Below are 10,770 nucleotides of genomic sequence, written 5' to 3'. Positions count from 1 at the left end.
GCATTTCCTCAGTTCCGCAATACCTGTTGTTAATGCCTTGTTTTATTTATTACCCTTTATTCATTTATTATTACTCACTCTTTTACTTCACTTACTGTGTTTAAGTAGCTGGATATGTGTGTGTGTGTGTAGGTGGGAGTATGTGTGTGCGTATGTATGTGGGGGGCGTATTGAAATTGTTGCTATTTTAATTCTGTGAAGCACTTTGTGCTACATTACGATGTATGAAAAGTGCTCTATAAATAAAGTCTGATTGATTGATTGATTGATAAGCTTCCCATCACCCACCTGACAACCCCAGACTGCTTTTTTACTTCTTTTTTTTTTCAAAGCAACAGTCCTTTGTTGTCTTTGAGAGAATCAATAAAATGTGTATGCCCCATAAACACATTCAGATGTAACTTTATTTCCAGTAAATACATTTAGTTCCCCTTATCCAGTTTTCTGTAATTATTATACTTTTTGCAGAGATGATGACTTCTTCAATCACAGTAGTTGGACAAATAAAGTTGTAAAGGATTGTGATATCTCAAGGTCTTTGGAAAGCTGTATTTATTGCCAGATAAGTAATTGTGCTATTCTTTCTACAGGATAATCACTGCCATAACAGTGTATATGTTCACAGTATGCTGAGGACAGTCTCCATGACCTGTCGCACCACGGCCTCGTCCTCCACTTCCTGGAACACTGCTGGTTGCCCTCCTGTCGTCCTCACTGTCGTGATGATGTGCTTTAGCGGTGTAGCTTTCAAGAGAGGTTTGAGTGCGGGGACAGATTTACTTGCTGGGTACTTACAAATTCTATCTTGGGCTTGAAGGTTTTTCCATGTTACCCACCACAGCTTTAAGACAGCACATTCTTGAAAAATCATCTTTGACTGTATAATGTATACTGTATTTAACAGATCTGGTATTGTGCTCATTAATTGATCTTAAGAATATGTGTGTCATTTTCATTCATAGCTGGCTAAGCCACCCAGATAAATCCATTAAAAAATAGAGTCAGAAAAGCTGTACAGGTTGTGGACTTCACACTCTTCAACTAACATTTACTTTGATCTACTTAAAAGTTAATTGCAACCATTACTCTTGCTTGCATGAAGGCTTGCTCCCAAGCAAGCAACTTGGTAGATGTGAACACAAAATTAAAGTAAAAAAGGTAAATGTTCCAATTATTACATTTGTGCATGCGATTCCCTCTGTGTAAAACTGTTGACCCTCCCTGCAGTTATGGAGACTGTGTGTTCAGACAGAAGGCAGGGTGGGTTTTCACTTTGCATTACTCGTGCAGCTTACCTTGGAATTATTGTTTAACACTAAGTGTGTCTTTGCCATAAGTTAGCAAGCAATAGCAGGCACCCAAGGTGTTTGTGTCTGTGTTTTTGTGCTCAGTTCAGCCTCTGACTAAACTTAGCACTGACCAGTGACTCCAGTTTGTTCTGTCATTTCTCTTTTTGGACTAGTTTTTTCCCCTTTCCCTTCTGGATATTCATGAAGTTTAGTGCAGTCAGCAGTAAACAGGCATCTCTTTGGCACGCTGCTGCAGACAGGTTGAGAAGCGGGAGTTAAGATAAAATCACTTTCGTTCCCAAAATAAACAAATAAATTAGAAAATAAATAAATAAATAAAAAAAATCTCTGAGCTCCTCCTCCCACAGGTAAAGGGCTTCAGATCAGGGCAGAATATGATATGACTGAGTGTGTATTCCTCCAATAGCTAGCAAGCTAATGATTACATTACATAGGTTTAGGTCACTCGACCAATCAAAGAAATATTATTAACTACTTTTAACCAACCATTGCAGTTTTTGAGTGAAGTTAGTGATGTAGAAATTGGGGTAATGAGTCAGAGAATGATGCATCCCCTGGCCTGGGAAAACTCAACCCCCACCACCTGTTCGCCCTGTCTCAGCCTTCTCTCATAGCATAACTGTAGAGGATAACACTGGCCATGCTGACTTCCAGCTGCAGTGGTTGGAGGTTAAATGGATTCTACCCTGCCGCTCCCTTATCATGACTGTCTGCCATTCTGCCAGAGCAGACCGCAAATGCAATTCCCTAACCTTGGGGTAGACCGACCAAGGCATGTGTTACGCTTAATAAAGTGCTGACCTAAATCTAACTCTACACTCTGCTACTTATGTGGTCCAGGGGGACCGAGGGAAGAGGGAATAGGGCTTTCTTGTGTTTATGAGTGCTGAATGAATGAGTGCTGATTGAATGTTGTTTCATCCAGACATTTAGCAGCAGTGTCACACAGATGCTGAGTTAAAGGCAAACACAATCTCTGCAACTTTTAGCCACAGAAAGGCAAATAAATGATAGAAAATGGAGTTACAATATTTTCCAATTTACTTGACAACTCTATTTAAGCTATATAAGTGTGGACAGGGAAATCATTAAAGTCTTACTTTATCCGTCAGAACTTGTTTTTGTCACAAAAAAAAAGAAGTTTGTCCCAGTGGATGCAATCTTTAGAGCACCGCCTTGAACTCTGCAAGGACCTTATTGAAAGTAAAGGAGTTATTATTTCTCATCTTCTTCTTCTTCTACCAATACCAACACATTTTTGAGAGTACTAAACATTCCCAAAAACTCACCAAACTTGACACATATTAGTCATGGTTAAAATTTACACTTGATCTGAGTCTTGTGCAGGGGCATGGCTAAATGGCTTGACCATGACCAATTAGCAGGCACAGATATCATACCAAGACGTGCAAAAATGCCTCTTGGAGCCACTGTCTAAATCAAACAGGAACTCACGCTTTTTAAATGTAGTGCTCATTTTTGGTGATTTACACATGTCGTACCAGCTTGTCCTACGATTAGAGTAAAATGTTGTCAGTTCTACATTGATTTGATCTTTAAATACAAAAATAAAAAACATTAACATATTTGATTTTCAGCTTCAACCATTCTTCATTTTTTCATACTGCCAAACATTTTTTCAAACTTTCATCGTCAAAATATGACAACCTATTTGGTCAATGTTAGCAAAAACCTGCTACCCTATAGCCAATTTTTTACATGTTCTCTGTGAGTGCCAAGAGCTTGGATTTAGAAAATAACCTTTTAACGCTCAATAACAGACTAAATGTGACTTATTAACATTGACTCATTTTAGTGTAATGATAATTTTCCATATATTTGAACCAGAAAGTTCAATCACGACCTGTATGGAAACAGTATCTGGGACAAAATTAAATTAGTTCAAGTGTCCATGAAGACCTTGAGTTATCGTTGAAAGGTCTTACAAACTTCTCTGTAGAAATCTAGCTTAGATCATTTTGGTACATGTTTCATATATCTATATTTGTTGAATATATCACATTTGCCAGCAGAAATAGAGATAGATTTTGCTGAGAGCAACAATCATTTTCACTTCCAATGATTCAGACTGCATTATGACTGTGTATAGTGTAATGTTTAAACTTTTCATTCATGAATGTTCTTTATATCCTTAAATATAATACTTATCATATACTTATTAATACAATATGCTGTAGTCTTACAGCTTTTTGTGTTTGATGCAGAGAATTGTGTGGTCCATGGTTTGTATTCAGCACAATTCTGGTTATATCATCCCTGACAATGGTTCCTCTTTGCTAGAATTTGCCTCTCTGATACTAACTAGAAGCCTGATCCCAGCATTTACCCTTCATGTGCTCTTGACTGCAAAGATATTAGAAAGTTGGGAGAAACCTGCAGAGGAGAAAGCACAGGGGCAAAGAGCTTCCACTCTTGCGTGTAGATTTACTGATCTGTCACGACTTTATGTGGTTGAAATGGAAAAGAGAATTGGGCTATGTTTACAGCACCATAAACCTTTCTTTTAAACCCAAGGACTTGGCGACCCAGAAACTGTAGCGTAGCGCCCATAAAACTGAGGCTAACACCGTCTTTTAAATCTGATGAAACATTTATCGATTCTTTTTAGATCTTGTTTTATTTGCTCCTCCTCTCCCACCTCTGGGTTAATAGAAGCGAATCAGAGGACAGCAAAGATACTGAGGATGGTGAAGCTTTGCATGCTAACAGCATAGAAGACATAAGAATAAAGACAGGGAGCTTCAAGAAAGAAAGGAAGATAAACACAGCATTGATGCTCTAGTGAGTAACAACAACAAATTGTGAATGCAGATGAATATACATATCCATTCTCAGATCTATTACAGTCTTATAATTCAATTGTTGTGAAACAGGGCCTGCATGTGCAAGCCTGATTTTCACTCCTATAGCCATAAACACACTCTTGCTCAGCTGTATGCTTGTCAACATATCAGTCTGTCCATGAACCAAAAGGGCAAAGAAGTTCAACTTCACTGTGTTTTGTTCATTACATCATAGCACCTCTACAATCATTAATTCATCACATGTACATGTTAATCATCATCAGCAATCACTATCAGTTTCAAATGTCAAGAAGTCAATGATTCAATGATTTTGTTTGTGTCTAAAGAGTGTTTGGACATCAGCGCTACAAAGTATATACACCTGCATCAGTTGATTTTTTTGCCCATTTGGCAGCAGAGGAAACATGGTGTAAACACTACATTGACATATTGTATTGTCATTTTACTCCAGCAGATTCAGAGCAACATTTGCATTCATTTGGAGTCATGTCTGCCTGCCCACATGATGAATGGCAGTGCTTTATAAACCCTTTTTAGCTCTGTTTTAGCTTACTACAGCTGCTAAATGTTTCACTATGCTTCCCACCTAGTTGCTAAATGTGTCTGATGCTGTTTGGTACAAACAGTTTTTAGACTGTTTTCACAAAAAAACACAACTTTAATATGACTGAACATTGTGCCATACAGTACTTGTCAACACTCGAGATATTCGCTGGAGTCTGGTTTTAACCTTTTTCCCCCCTCGGCTCCCAATTCAATTTTCTCCTGTTTCTCTCTGAGTTCATAGAGAACCAGAATCATGTTTGTTTAATTTTGTCAGAGGATCAGAGGAAAAAAATGTTTTTTTTCTTAGCTTCTGTGGTGGAAATGTGTGGTGGTAGCTGGCAACCCTTCCCAATGGCACAAGTGAGCATGTGCGAACAACCCTGCCTGATGTGCATCGATTGTCCCTGTGCTTACTCAAGCCCTCCACTCCACTTAGTTTGCTGCTGAAAATGGGTGAAATGGTTGGCAAGAAGTAGAAATACATTTCCAAATTTCAGTCGACTTGCTATGAGCCTTTCCCCTTTATTGACATCTGCCCCTTCCCATTTGGTCATCCTCCATGCTGCAGACTATAGCTTCCAATCTACTTCATCATTTTATTCCTCTTCTTCTTTTTGAAGGTCTACCTGTGATGCATGATGGCTATTCACACACTTTCGCACAATGTTTGCACTTAAAGATATTGGGCTCTATTTTAGATATGGCACAAAGCTAGTTGCAAGTGTCTGTGCTAGTTTCAGACCTGCACAGTGATCATTTTCATACCCAGTGCCTCCATCCATCCATTGTCAACCGCTTATCCAGAATCGGGTCGCGGGGGCAGCAGCTTCAGTAGCGAGTCCCAGACATCCCTTTCCCCGGCCACATTGGCTAACTCTGACTGGGAAATCCCCAGGTGCTCCCAGGCCAGAGAAGAGATATAATCCCTCCACCTGGTCCTGGGTCTACCCCTAGGTCTCCTCCCAGTTGGACGTGCCAGGAACACCCAGTGCCTATTCTATGTAATTAGTAAATGTACTTGTGTCCATCTATACGCCTCTGAGTGTGTTGGTCTTCAAATGAGGTGTCATTCTTCAGGCTGCAGAAAGAGACTGCACAGTCTGTTTCCTGCTTTTCAAAGGGCTCATTATTCAGACAGTAAGGCGTGCCTACACAGGTTTGTTCACAACATGCATATGTTACACGTACAAGAATGACTTGAAGCTCACTCTTGTGCAACACATTTTATTTCCTGTTGGAATGGGGGGAAGGGGGTTCTGGGGGTCCTCCCCCAGAAAATTATGAATTTGGCAGATGTGATTTCCTGTATTCTGTTGCAGTTTTGGGATGGCCAGCTGGAAAAGGGCAATACTTAAATTTGTTCAGATTCATAGCCTTTTGCTTTTTGATTTATTGAGGTACTGACTTCACGCAACGACTTGGGCTTTAGGGCCCCTCAACCTCTTGGGCCCGGTAGGCTCATTCAGTAGTCCATCCTTGCTCACATGCCACAAATGTTTGGGGCTCCTGGCCCCTCTAGACCTCTGTCCCCCTGAGCTTGGTAGACCCCTGTATTAATATAGTTATTATTTACACCAAACCAGTCACTTTTTAACCTTAGAGGGTACTAAAATCATACATTTATTTTAAACTTTCATATTCAAAGTGAAGCACTAAGTGTGGTTTACTGAACCTGAATTAAAAAATAACAAAATACAACAGCAGAGATTCCATTTGTTATAAACAAGTAAATCAGTTTAATGACTTGTTTTTCAAACTTTGAACAGATCTGCAAATGTGAATTAAATAAGAAATCTTCAACTACTAAATAAAACCAAAATAGACAAACATTAATATAATGTAAAATAAAATGTTCAACAAAAAATAGATACTTAAATAATGAAAGTGCCTCAGTATTCCACTTTTGCTACCCAAGTACATGCATTCCACTATCAATTCGTCTGACGTGGTCTTTTAACACCAGGTCAAATTTTGCCATCAGTTCCACCTCTTTAAGGAAGTTCCCATTGTTGTCCTGATGCAAAGTATTGACAGCCCCCCTGAGTGCAAGATTCCTCTCTGCCAAAGACTGAATGATACTAATCAAACGGATGAGAACATCTCTGACGATTTTTTTCTGCCTCTAAAAGGGCCATTTCTGTTGCATCAATAGTCTTCTCCTTAGAAAGACAGAGGGCAAAGTCTTTCCACTTTACCATATTATTGCAATGATCTGGATTATTCTTATGCGGTTTCAGCAAAGCACCTGCATTTACCCAATCACGTTGTCCCTCTGTTGACAGTTTTGTGGACTTTCTCGAGGGTAATTTGCAACAGAAGCAGTAAACCGCATCATTTTTCTTTGAATGAACTAGCCAGCTTCTCTTGATTTTTTCCCCATTAACTAATTGTCTGTATGCATAGCAGTAGTGAAAGCTTCGTCCATCTGATTTTTTGGGGAAGGTGAAGGTGTTACTTATTGGCACTGGCCCTCTTCTTACCAGATCAGTCCTTTCCTAGTCAGACAGGACCGCTGACCATTCAACTGGGTCAATTGGAGGAGCTGTTGATCTATCTTGATAGCTGGAGCTTGTTGAGGGAGTGGATGGGAAATCTATAGCAGTGGGTGCAGATGTAGAAGGACCTGTAGGGACATTAGATGAAAATAATAGAATTATAAGAGAACACAGGATATTTTACAGTTACTGTTAGGTTAACTGACCTTTCGTGCCGACTGAGGTTGAAACCGATGTATTAGTGAATGTAAGTGCTGGTAGCTGCTCCTCACTTTCACATGCTGGCAACCGTTCCTCGCATTCAAGTGCTGTTAACTGCTCCTCACATTCAAGTGCTGTTAACTGCTCCTCACATTCAAGTGATCCTTGCTTGCAGGTGCCTGTAACTCTGCAGTGGATGAACCTCCAATGATAAAACAAAAACAAAAAAAAGCTATGTTAAATGTGTCATGTCATATTAACATGCTATGTAACCATTTGCCATCAAGAAAAACCTCACCTGCTGTATCATCAGCTGTGGAGACACTGACACTTGATGAAACATCAGGGGCAGGTAGAGTTGGTTGCGCTCCAGTAGTACTTCAACAGGGTTCCTGGAAAATAACACTGCATAAGTGCATAGTTGATGGAGCAGAATGAGTTTATTTTGCCATCATTACTCACACTCATCAACAAGCAATTCCACACCAAACAATTCATATTTTACAGGCAAATGAGGCATAATTGCAGTATGGTGAACACTTAACATGGTGATCTACTGCAGCCTAATTATGAGGGTAGTACTGCTACATCACTCGCCATATTAATAAAACTGAGGTCTATTTTCATCACAGAAGTCTCCCCACCCAACATGGTATTTTCTCATAAAGACCAATACGCCATCTCTAATTAACATGCTATATTATAACGGTACTTTAAACCAAAGATCTTAGAGCAGAGCACATAGCTGTGTGTTGAACGTTACCAATGCCTTAAGAGTCCACTCTAGTCAGTGGGTTGGGAGCCTGGGCTTTCTGCCTGGTGGCGAACACGCTGGATTCTGTCCAAGTGAGCTTTACTAACGTTTGACACGCACAGCAATGCTAGCTGGCATCCCTACACCTAGTCAAGTTAAATTCACCTTTCCTCCAACCTAAACCAATATCTCATGGATGAAGACTCTGCACGTAGACAATATTAGACTTGCCACTATGTCACATTATAAAACAGTAATAAACTATCAATGCTTTCAGGTGTGAAATCAGAAAACAATCCCTCTGAGATATGGTAAATTTTCCTTCAGCTATGTTTTCATGTAGCTAGTGCTAATGTCCACCTCAGTCAGCTATCTTTAGTTTACAACATAAGTCCAGCTAGAGCTAGCACATAGGGAGGTACATGTTTGATTGAACATTCTAAACACTCCCAATGTCATTGACATTTGACATTTCACTGTTGATAGCGGGGATGTAGCTCTTGTGATGGCTTATATAAGATCATGACATTAACTAGCCAGCTAGCTAACTAACTGCTATCATAGCTAGAGCTGCTACCTCAAGTGAGGACAAAACATACTGACAAAACATACTGTAAATAATCATGCAAACATGTCATTCACTTGCTCTTTTTTCTACTCCTCTGTCCTTTTCTTCTTTCTGTTTTCAGCACCAGAGGGATACGTCCTTTTTTTGTGACATGGCTTAACATTACTGTCTCTCCCAACTGGCTCTAATAAGACGATTAAACTTGATGCAGTGTCTATGCACGTGAATTGTCTATGCACACGAGGTGTCTAGTTTCTGTGTATGACTCAAGTGCTGGCAGACACAGCAGTTGTAGGCAGGTATATTGATCATGAAATCAGAATCCTCTTGTCTTGAATTATTCATTCATTCATTCATGTATGTCACTTGTTTAGAGTATTTAATGTCATTTTCTTTCTCGACCATAGGGGCCCAAGCAGCCACTTAGTTCACTTATGTCTCGGGCTGGCCCTGGGTGGAGGTACAGAGCACTAAGGTGAGGAAGGGCTCACCCTGGGATGAGCATGATCCCCTAAGCCATATGTCCCCTAAACAATAGGCCTCGCTAAACATACTCGAGTGTGGACTGTACTGGTGTTGAATGTATGTTGCTAATGTGTGCTGTAGTACATATTTTTGCAGTGTAGACTAGTATATCTGGGACAACTATTATGAGAGCTAAAAAAGTAAGGACTCTCTCTATAATGCATTGCATTTGACACGCAAGTGAAATAAAAAAAAGTTTGCTGCTCTCGTTCAGACAGCAGATCCTTATCCTTAAAGTAAATATGTACTCATAACCCTCAACTTCAATGTTTTATTTTTCAAAAAGAAAACAGTTACTATATAATCACAAGACATCCTATCTTCGACACAGATAGCAGAGAGGAGAGGAGAAAGGTTTTAGAGGCATATCTGTTAATAACAGCAAAACACTATAAGGACTCTCACACTGACCTGAAAATAAAACAAGCACATATTTCTGGTAAATAACATTCATTTTTTTTATTTGGATTGGCGATGCCATTTTGGGGGCAATCAACATTTAATATACTGTATATCGCTGACTGGTCAGTCATGCTGAAAACTAGCCAATTATGGTCCTTGGCCAGTTGATTTGTGCATCTCTAATCAGTGCAGAATTTACACACAATATAAAAGAATTTGCTTCATGTAGATTCCATTTACTGCGATGGAGGGCAACTGAAAGGAATGGATGGAGCAACCAAATGCCTTTTTCTCTGAATTATGAGCCCTTCTTATGTTGCAGTCCAGGGGTGCAGGAGCATAACATAAATACAAGACACAGAGAGAAACATTTTGAGCAGAACAAGAGCTTAATTTATACACAATATACAGTGAGCGTGATCATTAACAAATAAAGCTTAGGTTAAGGGTGAACCGAAAGCCTAAAACGACAACAAACAACAAAACCTGAACTATCTCCACAGGTAAAACTATCTAACATTTGCCAGACCTACCTCCCTTAACTTAACAGAAACAGGGGAGAATGGTGTTAAAGAAATGGCAGTGCACCCGCACGCTTCATGCTCAGATATATACAAGTGAATATTAGAATAAATAAAGTGGGCTAGCAAATAGGCTACTCTAAAAAACTTCACATAGAAGAGCAGGACCACTATGCACACGAGGTGTCTAAAAACAATCAAACTGGCAAAAGTCACAAACAGTTGGAGTTAGGGAGAGTCAGGACACTGCTGCCAGCATTAACACTCTATGTCTACTGCTCCTGTGGAAGTTAAGAAAAGTTAAGAAAAAGCCAAACCCAAATCAATCTGCTGTGATGTCGTTACAGTCAGCAAGCCAATCTGCGCAGAAACCTGCCACTGCCAATTAGACAGTAATGCTCGGGGAGAAAAGTGGGCTTCCCCTCTCCAAGGACCACAGTTAATTACACAATAGACACAATAATACATACAATACACAAATATGTAATCAAATATGGCCAGGGCTGTAACAACTCCCCTTCTTAAAAAAAAACAAAAAAACACAGCTCCCAAAGATTTGTTTGTCATGACGTTTCATTTGGCGAGGACATTATTGGTCCCTTTTTGTGGCGAATTTCAAGATA

The 10,770-nt window shown here is 39.7% G+C and overlaps 1 long non-coding RNA gene across 1 annotated transcript; it reads right to left on the bottom strand.

Moving 5' to 3' along the window:
* Window positions 1-7,212: 7,212 nt before the first annotated feature.
* Window positions 7,213-7,740, bottom strand: LOC115566924 (uncharacterized). Its single transcript, XR_003981097.1, has 3 exons — window positions 7,676-7,740; window positions 7,383-7,579; window positions 7,213-7,304 (listed from the first exon to the last, which is right to left on the bottom strand). It is a non-coding gene; the product is annotated as an uncharacterized LOC115566924 (long non-coding RNA).
* Between the last annotated feature and the right edge of the window lie 3,030 nt (window positions 7,741-10,770).

Source organism: Sparus aurata, chromosome 17 (genome assembly GCF_900880675.1).
Source record: "Sparus aurata chromosome 17, fSpaAur1.1, whole genome shotgun sequence".
NCBI classification, from domain to species: Eukaryota; Metazoa; Chordata; class Actinopteri; order Spariformes; family Sparidae; genus Sparus; species Sparus aurata.
This window is presented reverse-complemented; position numbering and strand designations above follow the sequence as displayed.